The sequence below is a fragment of the Rattus norvegicus genome, chromosome X (genome assembly GCF_036323735.1).
Source record: "Rattus norvegicus strain BN/NHsdMcwi chromosome X, GRCr8, whole genome shotgun sequence".
NCBI classification, from domain to species: domain Eukaryota; kingdom Metazoa; phylum Chordata; class Mammalia; order Rodentia; family Muridae; genus Rattus; species Rattus norvegicus.
The window spans coordinates 153,410,514-153,428,519 of record NC_086039.1 but is presented as its reverse complement, the minus strand read 5'-3'; the positions used below and the strand labels follow the sequence as shown (position 1 = coordinate 153,428,519).

Here is an 18,006-nt window from a genome sequence, read left to right as displayed (position 1 = left end):
CTTCAAGGAGGTTTCTAATCTCAGTAAATCTCTTTAACCTGGTCCTCCTTTGAAGATCAATTGAGCTCAATGTCGGCTTGTGGATAGCTCACTTCCCTAAGAGACTAAGTTTGATCCCTTCTGCTGGCTCCACCTTTACCCTATAATTCTCAAACACTTGGCAATTTTCTTGACTTTCCCACCTAACATTCTTCAAGTCTGAGGCAAAAGTTGAAACAAGCGGTCATGTTCTGACATTGGGGGGGGGGGCACCTAATTCTCCGGTTCCATCTTTAAACCTATGATAGAGACATTTCAAGAATTCTCTTGTTCAGAACTCTAGAAGCATGGACATTTATCCTTGCCTGAAGCTGTACCAGTCCATGCTCATCCCATACTCTCAATAGAGCCTCTTTCCAACTCTATGTCTCTCATCACTGAGCTGAAGATTTCCTCCCATACTGCTAAAAGGGAGGTAATCCATTTTAGGGCAGCACCGGCTTCTCAGCAGGCACCATTCAGCACAGAAAACCTTTTTGCACCAGGTTTAATGCCAATCCCTAAAGTCTGGTCTTTTAATTTCCTAGGTAGACATTTGCTTTCACAGAACAAAGACTCATCTTGAATTGCTAACTGCCAAGCAAATGCTCTCCACCAGTACATTCTCTGCCAAATATACCAAGAGATTGGAGGGAAGCACAAGAAATAGCGGACTGTATCTCTTGGGAGAATCTGTCTGTGTTTCTGTTACAGGGAAAGGGAGGAAGCCTGTAACCCAAGTGTTTGTACTTTTTTGCATTTCTTTACAGAACTCCATTTAAGTGCCAGTAATGACTCCATACTTATGCTAAGTACCTTTTAAATTGAATCAATTGGTTTTTAATCTTTAGTTACTAAATAAAGATTAAGAGAATATATCTAAGTGAGACTAATCCTGAGATTAAGCAAATTTGGCCTTAATTTCCCTCAAGTAAAGTAATAATATAATTTAGCACATCTGCAATGCTGAGAATACTGGGTGGTGGATTGAGGGATACAAATCTAATTTGGATCCAAGATGATTATTTTCCAGTAAAAGGCTGGTTCATCCATACATGAATTCATTGTGATTTCTTGTAAGAAGCTGTTCAGCCTGGTATTATTTACTGAAAACTGGTTCTGGATTTACTTTGGGATATTTTTGGATAGTGTTCCCATTTACTGGATTACTTTTGAGCAATTTCTCTTTCAGAGAGAGTCACTATTGAGTTTGTGCCCTTACAATAAAATGCACTAACATAATACACATAAAGCATAGCTAGTTTACTTACCAGAATCAACTTACTCATAAACTAAAAACTCAAGCTCTACAATACTAGGAGGAGACTGTGAATGTGTATGTTTAAAGTAAGTATGCTTTATCTAAAGATATTTGAAGACAAATGCATTTTCGTATGCAGATTTTTAAAACCTCAAAATTAATATGTTGAATGTAAGTCATACACAAATACATATAATGCGCCCAATCAGATCCCTTAATGAAACTCAATATTGCTTCAGTAACCTTCACATTGTGCTTGACATTAGTTTAGGTCAAGGGTGTCATCAGATGAATTTGTCTCAAACATAAAAAGAAAGTTCTAGAATTTTTCTGAACTTCGATTCATAATAATGTGATCATGGGCATTGAAAGAAACCACTACACTCATTCTACTAAGTAATGGAAAAAGTATAACCGAGTCTAAGCCTCACTTACTATGGACTTTTCCTAGAAACAAATGAAGCCAAGACTGAAATACTATCTTCAAAACATAACAAAATCAACATGAGAATAATTGCTTCAGGCCCTGACTCTTGTCTGGAATCTACTGTGGAACTTTCACGTCAGCAGAGCATCACTGAATTTCACTTAGTTGCTCAAAACTATTAGCTGGTCAGCTAAATTACCTCTTCTGCTACATTTATTTCCATATGTCCTTAATTTCTTTTTAAAATGTATACTAAACTGACTGTGAATGAATCCAGCCGATGTGATACTTGATTTTGCATAGAAGATGAAAGATTAGTGCATAATTTATATATCTCCATTTAACAAGGCTACATTAAAATTATTTCCCACACACTATTTATTTTCATATTTACATAAACTACATTTCTAAAGAATGCTAGTAGCTCCAGTGTGTGATATTAAGATCACTAATATTTAGTACATTAAATTAACTGCCTCATACTCTGAACTCTATGACTTAAATCTTAATGGAATATAACCTCTCAAAAGATACATGTTTGTAACAACTTCAAAGTCAATCTTTCATAGATCAGCTTTGCTACTGTATTCATCAGTGAGTCAGCCTTACTCAATGAAGCAAGGCCTCATTTTAATTCCAATTTCATTCATTTTTGTCTTTATGATTGCAGTGCAGACTAGAGGGAGAATTCAAAACTCAAGAGAGAGATCTGAGTAGGCCACTGGCAGGAAAATTTGAGAGGCATTAAAATGGCTTCTTTAGAAAGGATTGTCTCTGGTTTAAGGATCTTGAGTGGGCCGGGAAAAATTAAAGGATTTAAAAGATGACCCATCTACTGCATACTCTCTTCTAGATATGAATACATTTATGATTATATTGAATAAACAGTTCTAGAAACAATTGGGATCAATTTGTGACACCATAATTAATGAGTAGATGCAAGAAAAGCAGAGGATTGAAACAGTGTTGAAGAAACTGGGACCATTTGATGGAAAGAGTTGGGGTTAGAAACATGGGTAGATCATAGCACAAGAACAATCCAGAGGTCTGTCCTTTGAAAAAATGAGTGACATAAAGAATGCCCTCTAAGATAACTGGGCATCTAAGCATCTAGTGCGGAATATGTCACTTCATATTTTTAAATGTAATTTTCCAAATGTTGAAGTAAAATATTCTTTTCAAATCAGTGATCAGGTACCAAAATAGCAATGAAAAGTGTGATAGTAAGATCGAAAGTATGGTTTTAGAGTGGGCTTGGATGCTGTTTAAGATATCTTCTTACTCAAAGGTTCTGATCCTCTTAGAACTAAAGTGTGTAGGTCTCAAATAATCTTTCAACTGCATTTCATCAGTCACATAACTCTTGATAAACTGGAGTACTAAACGATGTATTATTGAAGAGCTAATTTTTTTAAAAAATAAGTTTATTCATTTTACATTCCAATATCATGCTCATCCTCCCAGTCCCCCATCACAAGTCTCTCCCCCAGTCTCCTCTTTCCTCCTCTGAGAAGGGGGAACCCTCTTGGGTATACCCCAATGTTGGCACATCAAATCATTATAGGATTAGGCACATCCTCTCCCACTGCAGCCAGGCAAGGCAGCCCAGTTAGGGGAACAGGATTTGCAGGCAAGCAAACAGCTTTAGGGATAGTCCCCTATTCCAGTTGTTCATGACCCACATGAAGACCAAGCTGCACAAATGCTACATATGTGCAGGGGTCCTAGGTCCAGCCTGTTTATGTTTGCTGGTTGGTGGTTCAGAATCTGAAGGCTTGAAGCCCCACGGGTCCAAAGGAGTTGTCTCTGTTGGTCTTCCTGTGGAGTTCCTATTCTGAAAGAGCTGTTTGATGGCTTAGGCTTTTCATTAATTCAGGTTAACAGCTTTACAAAAGTCAAACATTTGTATTAATGCTCTTCAAGTCTGCTCCAAATTCAACTGCAAGTTCCTTTCATAAGGAGTAAAGAAAAATTATGAACTAATCAATTTGCTTAATAAATACATGTGGGCATCAAAACAAAAATTCTAGAATCTATAATAGGTGGGAAATGTAAATAGGAAATTTTGACAAGAAAGTTCTGGAGATACTGATATTATCAACAAATGTCCAAAGACTTAGAGCTCGCAAAAGACATGCAGCATTGCATATATTTCAGGGTTGACTTGCATTAATTTTTTCTCTTAATTGAGACTTGTGCAAATTTTAACATCCTACTTTCCTAATTTTAGAAGGATCACATATCTGTCTACCAGCCAATTTAGAATAATTTTATATTTGAGTTCATAATTACATTGCAAAGAGATCTCTACTTGAACTTACCTCTCTCTTCCCCTAAAATTTTACTTTATAAATTTTTAAAAATAAAATTTAGTTTATAAAACTCTGCATTTGAGAATTCCAGGAATACATTTGCTTCATTAATGCTAAGTCAATAGGAGCAAACCTTCTGAGCCATGAACTTTTTCCATGGAGTGAGAACAAACCACTTTCTATGCTTTTTAAGAAGTTTGAATCTTCCCATATTTCTCCCAGGCCTGCAACCTTAATCCACTTGGCCAGTGGAAAGGATACAAAGAGTAGAAAGCAGTACAGAGGTTAAGCAGAAGCATAATGTATGATGTAGACAAAAAGTAGAGTTGCTCTGGTGGGAGTGGATGAAAAGAGAAAATAAGATGGCCCTTGAGCACCATTGAAAGGTGAAACATCTTATATACAAATATTATCATGGCCAGCAAAAATGAGGATATTTTTTTTAAATGCTTTGAAAATTAATGTCCACTTGTGATCTGTGTCCTAAATATAATATTTAATTTGCTAGCTGATCTTTGTTTTTGTAATGAAGTCTGATCCACATGTATTTACTCACGCATTCATTTTCATGAACCATTTACTGTATACTACAAGTTTTAAATCTGTGAATGATTGGAGAGGTCTGTGGTTGGCAAAATAACATCCACACCTTTATCCCTGTAACCAGTGAATATGTCACCTTAAGTATTCAATGGGAATTTGAATGTATCAATAAATTAAACATCTTGAGGTAAAAGATTATCCCAGGTTATCCAGATGAGTCTGGTTTGATCACAAGCATCCTTCCAAGAGAAAAAAGAATTTAGAAGACAAAGTAAGGCTGCGGGTGTAGTGTGAGGATTTCATCTGCTGGCTTCGATAATGGAGCAAAGTCAAGGAATATGACAGGCTCTAAAAGCTGGGAATCAAACTTAGTTTAGAGCCATCAAGAAAACTGAAGATAATAAACTGTGCCAATAGCACAAATAAGAAAGGAACTATTTATCCTTGTCGGCTTCAATAAAGAATGCAGCTCTCACCTTGATTTTTGCCTCGTGAGGCTCATGACCAAGTTTTGAACTCCAGAACTCTGATATCAAACTTGTATTGTTTGAAATAATTTCCTATGGTATAAAAGCTACTAATTTAAGGTAATGAAAAAAATACAAGATCCTAACACAAATGACTAAAATATTGAGCACAGCAGATTATACTTTAGCACAGTTATCTCTGTTTATGAAATATCATTTTCCTTTAAAGTCTATAAGCAAGACCACACTGAGAAGCATGAGAACCAACTGGTGAGTGAGGGAGCAGGTCTCTCAGACTCAGGAAGATGCCCAAGAAAAGGGCTGGATCAGTCAGGATAACTGCAAACTAGCCTTTTGAAGCTGTCAGAAATGAAAATGAGTGACAGTGTCTGTTTCTCCTCATTTACCAGAAGCTGTGTCCTTTCTGAAGAGATAATAATGAAAAATTGTGGTAATGGCTTTTCATAATTTCATATATTTATAAATCAATCAGTTCTGAGCTGTGATTTTAGTGAACTAACCAGATCATGATCCTTGGGATTTTCTTGCTTAGGCCCACTTTCAGTCCATTTAAATAGCTACAGTTCCCCTGAAAGCTTTAGAAAGAGTATATTATTATAACCAGGAAGAGTGCAAGGATGGATACCAGAGTATCTGATCTGGTTTTGGCACTTGACCATTATGTTACCTTAGGTTAGACACTCAACAATTAAGTCTCACTTTTTTATCTGTAAGTTGGGGATAATATACTACATACATTTTTAAAGAGGACAGTATGGGCATTCGAGTGATATTCTTTTAACTAGTGTATCTCAAACTTTATTGTGCGTGGGAATCACCTGGAGACCTTGTTAGTGTGCCAGATTGTATGTAAGGAAGCCTGAGGCAGGATCTGATTTCTACATTTCTAATGGAATCCCAATGATATCGATACTGCTGGTGGATTCCACTGAGATCAGCAAGGCTAAAATCTACTCAGGGCTAATCATGAAATAAGCTATTGAAAGAAAAATAAGTTAATGTGTTAGGAATTTGAAGTTATAGGCTAAAACACAATTTTGGTGTCATATATGCATTTCCATAATTATTTTTCCACCTTTAGTCACAAAAATTTGGCTGTTTTCTGTCATTTTTATTATATATGCTATACTTTAAGCTTTTATGTTAGGGTATGTGTAAGTGCATACAAGCACATGGGTGTGTAAAACCCATGTTTGTACATGTAGAGAGGCCAGAGATTAACACTGGGTGTCCTTCATTACTCTCTACCTCATTTTTTGGAGACAGGGTTTCTCATTAAACCTGAAACTAATTTATTTGCCTAGACTGGCTAGCCTGGGCAGTGTGGTGGTCTACAGAGCTAACTACCTGTCTTTGTCCCAACCCTTGCACAATTGCCAGAACAGAGGCGTTGGAGGTCCACACTGTGTTCCACTATAGCCAGCCTTTTATATAGGCGCTATAAATAACAACTCAGCTTCTCATGCTTGTGTAACAAGTACTTTACTTACTGAACCATCTCTTTAGCCTCTCTTTGCTTTCCCCTCACCCCCTTTAAGCTTTCTTTAAGCAATCATTCTTGAAGAATTTTTATTAGACACCTTCTGATAAGAAGGGGCTTCAGTTTGGTACTTTCTTTAGGCCTTTATCTGCTCCAATAGTTATCCAAACACATTACTTTTCCATGTTAATGTGCCTAAAGGATTATTAAAATGAGGTTCTGAAATGAGATGCTTCTGTCTAAACCAAAATTTTGGGTGGTTCCAGACTATACTGATGACTACTTCTAGTAAACAACTATTTCCACAGTGCTAGATATGGGTAAAACATACTATGTACTATGTACCAAGAACTGGGTTATTGAAATTTCCCTACATCCCTTTAATGCATGCCAACACTTACACCATACTGCTTCCATTTTACAGCTGGGAATACTGATGCCCACTATCCAACAATAGCAACACAAAGAATACTTTAGAAAAGTAACGAGAAAATAAAAACTGAATTCTGTTCCACCACAGTACCTAGTAAGATGGCACTAGGGAAGACTCTAGGAAGGCCAGCTAGTGTTTGCCAATGGCATGTTATATCTTAAAAGCATCAACATTTGTGTGGCATTTTAATTTTGCAACTTGGAATCCACATTAATCCCCAATAGTGACTGGGTTTGTTGACTGCATGCATGGCCACAAGAAGAGGGAGCAGAAGTCTACCAATTTTATCAGTGAAGTTCCAGAGCTTCTTAGCCATGTAGTTGGGGCCCGGGGAGAGAGAGAGAGAGAGAGAGAGAGAGAGAGGGGGGGGGGAACAAAAAAGTTGTTTTTATTGTTGTGCCAAAAAAAATCAATTCTACCTTGAGAAGATGAAAGCAATATGAACTGCACTATACAAAGCATCCTTTTAATTATATCAAGTGGTGCTAGGGCTGACTGTAGACATGCTTTCAATGCCAGCAGAGGTAGGAAAATCTTTGACTTCAATGACAGACTGGGTTCCAAAGTGAATTCTAGGTCAGCCAGGCACATAATTGGACCCTGTAGCAAAAGAGCTAATGATAATAATTTTTAAAAAGATAATAGTGACTTGGAGTTAATCCCAAATGTTTCCTCTGGTAACTTAGTGAGATAAATGGCTAGAAGTTGGTGTTGAAAATATTGACAGCCTGTACTTCTTTGCTGAGGAATATTTTGTTGCATTTAGTTCAAAGACACATACAAAATTTCTAAAATAAAAGGCATACATTGAATGAATCTTACTTCCTACTCATATCAGAAATATCTTGCAAAGATAAGTGTTAAATGTTCAAGTTGGTGACAAAACAGCAACCTGGAAATCAGTATTTCTAGCTTCCACAAAAGAGCCAGTCATACAATCTGGTGCTATGTTAGCAGAGAAAACCCTAGTGGCTATGCCACTAGTTCTCAAGAAAGAAACTGCTGTTGACTTTCTTCAATAAAATCACAAAGATTTTGTGAACACTTACCAGTTTGACTTCCTCATTATAAAGGTCTTTGGGCTCAGAACTATTACTATTTGTTTTCTAAAACTGCTGTTTAGTGGCATAGGAAATCTTTAATCTACATAATTCTCATTTCACATACGATATTCCTTATCTATTTTCAGTCTGCACTCTCTGATAAACGGAAAGCTATGCTCAAGTAGTTCTGTTTCAGTTCCATCAACAAAATGCAGCTTATTTTAAAAGTTATTTTTTCATGTGATTGGCATTTATGGAAATACCTTTCAATAGGTCACTGAGTGTACATATGTTCATGAGCATGGGAAATAAATGGTATGCCTCCTTCTGAAAATGGGTGCTACATGCAAACACACTGTCCTGTTTTATTTAAAACACAAATTCCCATCATTTTACTTTGTGTGAAATATGGGCTCCTCTCAGATCTTGATACATTAACCAGTCTAGACAGCACTGAGCCTAAGATTAACTGGTTTTCTACTTGATGCTTTTCAGTGCAATAATTAATTTGCTCATGGAGCAAAAAATATTCCATCAAGTTGAGATTAAATATGAAGTTGAGTTGAAGTATTTTCACGAAAGACAGGACTATATCCTTCAGCTCACATGCATTGTCAGTTATGACAGTCACATCCATGTTAGTAAGAAGAAAATGTTTCTTTCCTGTAAGCAATTGGCTTATGGAAAACATTCGTCCTAGCATTTATTATAATTCACAAAATATATTACTAAACAGAAAATACATTACTAAACAGAAAGAGAAAAATCTTAACAGTTTCTATAAGAATTTACTTCTATCTTTTGCCTAAACCCATCTATACCATTTATAACACTGACATCTTATACCTTTTGCACAAAAGCCCTCTTAGTAAAAAACCCTGGCTATTCTGAAAGGAATTCCCATACTTGTTATTTTGAGTGACAACAAAAGAAAGAGTAGATCTTTAGTCCATTAATACAACCTGTCTGAAAATTCTTACCATCTAGTTAACACAATCTCCATTCTCATCAATGCTAAATTGGAGGAGGTCAAGTGCAAAAGAGAAAAGAATGGACCGTACTTTCCCCGGGCTTGTAGCGCTCATGTGATCCTGTACATAAACCACTTTTACCATTAAGAAGAAAAGTCTGTTCAAGGCCATGAGGGATAAGAAAACTAAGTATAAGCAGCCTTCTTTCTAGTGAAATAGCTGGGCTCACAAGTAAATCTAGATCAGTAACCACAGAAATGGCAAGCCTGTGTCACAATGATTATACACAGTCAATTCCAAGCTGACTTAAAAAGAAATGGAAGCAAACAAGCATTTCACCAGGAACTACTAGTAGATTCAATAAAGGCAAAGGGGCTCATAGTAATAGGTCAGAATGATTTGTTTTATTATTAAGAGAAGTTTTAATGCAGGGGAATTTTTAACACTTAGCAATTCCAAAGATTGGAGAGGTTAGAATGAGAAGGATTTAAGTAGGCAAAAACAAACATCTTTTGTGACTCAGCAAATGATAATTGCATTTGATCACTTCATTAGAAAAAGCAGGGATTCATATGTTCTGAGTACAAGGCACATACCATTTCATAATGTTAACAGTAAACTAAAACAGTACAGGCTTTGCATCAGCTAAATTCATCAAGTGCATATTTTAGGCTTAGCTTCAGGTGGACTGTGAATGTCCAAAAGAAGAAAATTATGCTTACTTACAACCTTGAAAAATATACTTTCAGTGTGATATGAATAGCTATAACTTGAAAGTATGGTTATTCAAAATCTTAGTAGTGTTTCATGAGTCCTATACTATTCCAGCTTTATATTGATAAAGGTTGGATATGCTACTCTGCCAGTGGAAGTTTAGGTAACAAAATATGAGGCAAATAAATATTTCCTAGAAAGTTCTTGTGCTAAAATATTTTTTGTCTGTAATTACATTTAAATGTGTACTTTATATCATTTTATGTAAATCCAAGGTGTTTAAATGATAAATAATATGAATATGGGCATCTATACATTGATGGTTTTGTGTGTGTGTGTATGCTTGTGCATGTGTGTGCATGTTTGTATTTAAATGAGCATATATGTGAGGATAATTACTATTTACTAAAACCCAATACATCTGATAAAATGAATTAATCAATTTCAGCATTACTTTTCATTTACTTGATTTTTAATGCTGGGAATTTGGGCCTCACATAGTAGACAAACACTCTATCACTAAACTGTATCCTCAGCCCCTAGTTAAAACACTGAAATAGATGACTGGCTAAGAAAGAAAAATATGTTTTGGAAGCAGATCTCCAAATGATGCACATAATATTAATTAAAACAATATTACTATGATTTGGATAAAGGCTGAGGTATTGAGTTCTACATCACATACTAGACAATTAGTCATTTAATAAAAGGAGATATTGTTGTCTGCCAATGTTTATACCAATCCCCATTTGTGTTCTAACCATCTCTTCATTATCAGCATTGTGGCAATATATATTAGTTAACATATTTCAATCCTATAACAAGCTAACATTAAAATTAGAATACATAAAGACAAGGATACAATTCAAGCATGAAGGGTGAGAGTGATGGTTTGGTGTTTTAGAATACTATTTTATTTTCGAGAAGACCTAGGTTCCATTCCCAGCAGCTCCTAACCATCTGTAACTCCAGTTCCAGTGGACCTGACACTCTTTACTGGCTTAGTAGCAACCAGGAGTGCATGTAATGCACATACATGCCGGTAAAATACCATATGCATAAAATAGGAGTAAATAAACTGTTTTTAAATTCGAGAATGCAGGCTGAACAAGCTCATGAGGTCCCACCCCTAGCTGAAGTATAGTTGCCAGTTGATGGTTGCTGGGGGAGGCACAGTCACTTTTGGGTCTGGCCACTGATAAGTCATCCATGCATAGTAGTGAAGCCCCAACCGTGTGTATATGAGCCACACAACAGGAAGACATGACGTTGGAAGAGAAATGGGATAGAGATTTTAGGGAAAGCTTGATGTGGAGTGAGGAGTGGCTATAAGCACAATTCATTGTGTGTGGGGGGGTATAATATGTGTGTGTGGGGGGTTATGATGTGTGTGTGTATGTATGTATGTATGTATGTATGTATGTATGTATGTATGTATGAAAAGTTTAAGGAATAAAACCTTTAAAAGGCAAAATGTCTGATCGCCCTGCAAGTGGGATTGTTTCCAGATGTTGCTGTTGACTCACTTCATCCCCAGTCAGTCCGGTGCTAAGCAAAGCTAGCAAGAAGGCTTCTGGTTCCTCAGGGTAACAGGGATTGGTGGTTTCTATGGCATTGTCCTATTCTTCATTTATATGACCTCTTTAATCTTTTAGGCGGTTTTTAATCTTGTTCAAAATAAGGTTTCCTTCTTTCCTGTCTTCTTCCTGAGTCTCCCTTCCCATTCTTCTCACTTGTTCTTCATTACTTCCTAGTATCTTATAACAATCTCAACACTCAGTAGAATACTACTGATAGTGCAGCATCTTGATTACACTACACAGTGACTTCGAAAACTCTTTTCAGGAGTTCTTTCTCTCCTTGTGAATTATCGGAATCTTCATATAAGAAGTGGCATGAAAAATTATTCAAAAAATAAAAGATTTAAAAGCTTTTAATATCTGTGTTTCAAATGGTATTTAGTTAACTCCTTTTTAAAATGAACAGAAAGAAAGAATCTAGCCTCCTATAATTTGCATGCTTTTAATGTTGTTATAGAAGGGCAAGAAACGGCATGACTTCAACAGCTCCAACAGAAACCCAAGGAGGTTTTAAACCAATACTGCCTATGCTCTTTCTTTAGAGATTGCATCTTTGAGAACTCATTATGCCTTAATTGTGTATCCAAATTGTATCTGTGAGAGGAAAGCAAAGCTACTTTTGCTTTGTGATTTTACTTTCCTTTAATATGATATTTTATACACTGTGGTTTATTCATTTGTTGGTCGGATGGTTTTTATGAGATGTGATTCAACATAGATTCTTTTCTAGTATCATGTTTTATAAAGATATGGGGAATGTAATATAAGTCTGATACAATTATGGTTATATGCCATGCAAGACGATACTGTAAATATACAGAGAGTCTGAAAAGCTGCTTAGCAAAATGATTTTAATATACATGGCAGTGTGAAAATGTACAAGGAATCTATAATGACAACGAAGATTAGCCATTTGCTCTCTAACCTTATTTACAGAAGCAATCAGAGGTATTCAGGTCGAGTTAATGACCCTGTCTCCAATTAATTCAATTGTCTACAAACAACACTGGTGCAGTGGCTGTCTCTAAGTCTGCCTCACAGTCTCAGAGGGAATACATAAGACTCCATTAAAAGTGACAATAATAATGCATTTATTACTGAAACACTATTGTATTATAAATAAATTCTTCATGTTAAATTATGCTTCATGCTTTAACAGAAATTCAATTACTGAAATAATAAAAAGACGGTGTATTTGCCAAGTGCTTGGACTATAATTTGGCTGCTTGGTTACCAATGGTTGGCTGTTTTGCAGGTTTTTTTTTCTTCATAGACTATTTCTTTTGAATAAATGCCAGACTTTTTCATACAAATTTTATGAACAAGTTGGAAAATGAAATTTTGAGCTTTTGAATCCAATTATGAAAGACATAACTAAATCTATTATTGAAAAAAATTCTAGTAAGCCCTTTGTGCCACTGTTCAGAGCTGTCTGGTAATTGAGGTAAGCACAGGTGCTGCTCATTATGGACCATTGTGCACCATCTGAATTCTGGGAACTGTGGAATTCAGATGCTTTAAACTCTGTTTGTGTGAATAACAAACAGGCCTGATTCTGCACTTGTTTGTACAAGCTTGTACACAGCTCATTTGGGACATCGAAGACACCTGCTTACCCCTTTGGAGCCAAAACAGTACCACTCATGTTCTGGCTATCCTATTGATAACAATTTTGCAAAAGCAACATATTTTATATTTTCTCTTCTTTCCTATCATCTCTTACACCATAAAACAATGCCAACATACACTTGTCTTCAGTCATAGGGAAGTCAGTTGAATAAATCTACTTTAATTAGTCAATGACAAGGGGAAATACAAAGTTGTACAATATAGCCAGGGGGAATATCAAACCAATGCTTATTGTGGAAGGTTGCTTCTGACAGACAAGCTGATGTTCTGTATGTGTATGTATGTGTCTGTGCGCATATGTGTACATGTACATGCACAAGTGTGTAGAATGCATGTGCTCACATGTACACATGGTTAAGTACTAGAATTTCCTTCCTTCCTTGTTTTTGTTTTTTTTTTTTTCTCTCCAGAGTACTCATATGTGTCTTTGCAATATCTAATCCTATTCTTTAGATGGGTCATTTGGAAACAGAGAACCTCATAATTGTAAAGACTGGCTTCTGGTTTTCAGAATGCAAAGAAAAATTTACTCACAGCAGTAATTTGTAAAGCTGTACTCCCATCCCATAGGGCTAGAGCTGGACATGAAGCCGTCAATTGTACAGTCCTATAGCAGGATGCTGGAGCTTATACTGTTATTCTGAACTTCTGGCTAAAGTCATATTATCCTGAATATGCACACCCTACAATAGCTTAGCAATGTTCCTACTAACTTTAATAATTCAGCGAGTTTCAATTTTCTATGGCAGGTTTTACCTACTGGACAACCACTGCCCAGAAAACATGTGGCGATGTTCTGTTGTAGAGCAAAACATACATTTAGGTTACTCCTACTGCCAAATGCAATTCTGGGTCTCCTCAACTGCAGCTAGCCTTTTCCACAGCGATTAAACATAAGAAGCCAGACTTTCAGATCCTGTAGTCGTTAAGCCTTATGTTTGGCTTGTGTTTTCCTGTGAGAATTCATGAATTAAGTTTAAGGTTGGAGGTGTGGGAAGTATTAAAAGACACTACAGATATTAACACTGCTTACGGTTTTGAAGCTCTACCAGAAGACCCCATAGTTAAAACTAATTCTACCTATTTTACTATGCTTGCACTCCTAGTTCCCAGAGAATTCTCACACTGAAGAGGAGTAGACCAACCACACCTGCTTACACTGCCGCTTATTTTGTCAATCAGTAAATGCTATGGTTTTGATAGGATCTAATAAAGCTAGTAGGAATGGGATTCAACCAAAGTAAGTTCCTTGCTATCAGGGAATGACTATGGCTTATAGAGTTTGGCAGGGCTCCACAGATGTGGATTGGCATCTTACCTTTTCCCTTCTGTTACCACAGAGACTGAGTGCAAGGTAAAGCCCTGCAGGAATGTAAATCATTTGGAAACTCTCATGGACAATATTCTACTGTGTCTCATTTGCACTTAAAGAAAGCTGCCCTACGGATCTTGTGTACTTTTAAGATTTATCTGAAAGATACATGAAGAAGAATCCCAGTCAAAAATGTACATATTTAATGGAATTAGATCTCCAGGCAAGAAGATGTCAAAAGAAAAGGCAAAATATGAAAGTGAATGCGAAGTGTTCCTCTCCACAGCTATCTCCTGCTTTGAGAAATATCTTCTGGGATGCCATTTACTACACAATCGTGATTTTACTGAATTAAAAAAAAACTGAAGTATAAAATATACTTTCTATCGCCGAAGTAAATTGTTGTTTTCACATGTCTCTCTGAAGTCTGCTTTTGTCAGCCAGGAAACTTGATATTTGCCTTTAGATCTGCCTTTTTCAAATTATTCTTATTGAAACATAACAATTACTGTGAAACACTCAAATTGCAGTGAGGAGCAGAATTGGGGAGCTATGCTTACTGCAAGTCCTCATTTATGTTCTGGCCCCAAGAATGAGCAGCTTCACAAGGAATCCAAGTCTCTGGAGCTGGCTGGCTGGTGAGAGCAGCAGGAAAGCCTGCAATGTGCCTGTATGGCTTTTCTCATGAAAACCCAAAGCCCCAGTAGCATTACCTCCAAACACATGCTGTAGGTGGAGAAAAGGACGGTTGGGCTGTTACATGTTTAAAAGTCTTCAGGCTTTACACCCATATGTGTGCATTCATCTCTGTATATATGCACGCATGTAGAGAAGGAATGTCTCCTATTTTTTAAAAAATGCTTTTTATCTTACTGTGTCAACAACCTGCCACTTATAAAGAGAAATTCTACATACTAATAAAATATGTTATATTTGTATCCCCCTTGAGTTTGAAGTCTATGTGTTGAGACCTAATAAGTCAGTGATACTACATATAGAAATCTTTTCTCAAACATGGTTCTTTTACCACATTTATTATTTTTATTATACCAAATATTAACAATAATAACACTTCATTCCACCCACTTCCTCATATGCACTTTGACTCTGATCAAGGTCTCAGAGCTAGGAAGTAGCAGGGAAAAAACAACTCTGTTTTGGAAGTTTTTCTTTGTTTTGCCTATCAGGCAGTTTCCCATCCATATGTGTATTTTGAGAGGGATCTATCAAAAAACAAGTACTAATATCTTTAAACATATGTTTTCATACAATTCTCTGCAGACTTTTCAAGGTATTGCATTGACGGTTGAAGATGCTAGTTATTCTTCAGTTAACAGTGATGATGATGATGATGATGATGATGATGATGATGATGATGATGATGATGATGGGAATAGCTGCTGCTGACACACCTCTTACTGTGTGCCCTGCACAATAGCCACTTTTTATTATATTCCACTTAGCTCTCATAATAGATGCACAGACTGTTATTGCTCTCATTTCCAATGAGAGGGTGGCAGTTTAGAGAGGTTAAGCAGCTTCCTTTAAGATGCGAGGGAGACAAATAACCCTATTAAAAATGGGGTTCAGAGCTAAACAAAGAATTCACAGCTGAGGAATGCCGAATGGCTGAGAAACACCTAAAGAAATGTTCAACATCTTTAGTCATAAGGGAAATGCAAATCAAAACAACCCTGAGATTTCACCTCACACCAGTGAGAATGGCTAAGGTCAAAAACTCAGGGGACAGCAAATGCTGGCGAGGATGTGGAGAAAGAGGAACATTCCTCCATTGTTGGTGGGATTGCAGACTGGTACAACCATTCTGGAAATCAGTCTGGAGGTTCCTCAGAAAATTGGACATTGAACTGCCTGGGTAGTTCAATGCATATACCCAAAAGATGCTCCAACATATAAAAAAGACACGTGCTCCACAATGTTCATCGCAGCCTTATTTATAATAGCCAGAAGCTGGAAAGAACCCAGATGCCCTTCAACAGAGGAATGGATACAGAAAATGTGGTACATCTACACAATGGAATATTACTCAGCTATCAAAAACAATGACTTTATGAAATTCATAGGCAAATGGTTGGAACTGGAAAATATCATCCTGAGTGAGGTAACCCAATCACAGAGAAACACACATGGTATGCACTCATTGATAAGTGGCTATTAGCCCAAATGCTTGAATTACCCTAGATGCCTAGAACACATGAAACTCAAGACGGATGATCAAAATGTGAATGCTTCACTCCTTCTTTAAAAGGGGAACAAGAATACCCTTGGAGGGGATATGGAGGCAAAGATTAAAACAGAGACAGAAGGAACACCCATTCAGAGCCTGCCCCACATGTGGCCCATACATATACAGCCACCCAATTAGACAAGATGGATGAAGCAAAGAAGTGCAGACTGACAGGAGCCGGATGTAGATCTCTCCTGAGAGACACAGCCAGAATACAGCAAACACAGAGGCGAATGCCAGCAGCAAACCACTGAACTGAGAATAGGACCCCCGTTGAAGGAATCAGAGAAAGAACTGGAAGAGCTCGAAGGGGCTCGAGACCCTATATGAACAACAATGCCAAGCAACCAGAGCTTCCAGGGACTAAGCCACTACCTAAAGACTATACATGGACTGACCCTGGACTCTGACCTCATAGGTAGCATTGAATATCCTAGTAAGATCATCAGTGTAAGGGGAAGCCCTGGGTCCTGCTAAGACTGAATGTGATTGTTGAGGGGAGGGCGGCAATGGGGGGAGGATGGGGAGGGGAACACCCATAAAGAAGGGGAGAGGGAGGGATTAGGGGGATATTGGCCCGTAAACTGGGAAAGGGAATAACACTTGAAATGTAAATAAGAAATTCTCAAGTTAAAAAAATAAAATAAAATAAAATAAAATTAAATTAAAAAAAAAGATGCGAATGAGTGTCATTCTGATAACAAAGGCCATGAAAGTTTACTACTGGGTTGGAACGAATTGCCTCAAGATTCTAATACACAACTTAAAGATAATATACATCATTGTTTTATTAAGTTTCTGTTTTTGTAAATACCAGTTTTAAGAGGCAAATACTGCTTATATAAGGATCTCATAAGGGCATGGCAGAATCATAGAATTGTAGCTATAGAGGGCATTGGGAGTAAGAAATCTATCTCTGTACTATCTGAGGAGGACCTGACATTAATCAGTATACTCAGAAATAAAGGCCATTTAGGGAAATTCATCAATCTCAGGCACTGATCCCAATAAAATTTGTTGCAACCATTTTGCTTTGTTGGGAGACAGGAGCTGGTGCATACAGAAAACTTGCCACAGAAAATACTATGTCTAAGACAATCACCTTTCTTTTGAATCTTGGACAATGACCATGAGATGGGTCTTTAGTTGACTAAACTGTTTAAATACATGACATTGATAACTTGGTATCTGTGGTTATTTAGGAATATGTAGCCTTTAACCCTACATATACCTAATGTCCATATGTACACATAATCCATAGGAATGAAGTTATTTTTGAATAACACCCTTTTTGATTATTATGTGTGTCCATGTTTGGTAGGCATTGGTGTGGGACATGATAGTGTAGTCTAGACTTATGGAATCAAATAAATGGCCAGAAAGGAAAAGGAATGGGGAACACTGGTTAGGGTAGGGAAAATGGTTTTTTATACTTTAGATATTTATCCCTCCTAATAGAAAACAAAATAACAACAAAAAAAACAAAAACCCCATCACAAGTAGTTAATATTCTCTTAATCCATTTACTGACAAAAGCTTTTTAAATA

At 36.8% G+C, this 18,006-nt stretch overlaps 1 protein-coding gene across 6 annotated transcripts in view; it reads right to left on the bottom strand.

Moving 5' to 3' along the window:
• Aff2 (ALF transcription elongation factor 2) overlaps positions 1-18,006 on the bottom strand; it is a 504,502-nt gene that overhangs the window by 48,561 nt on the left and 437,935 nt on the right. The gene's annotated exons all lie outside the window — the stretch shown is intronic.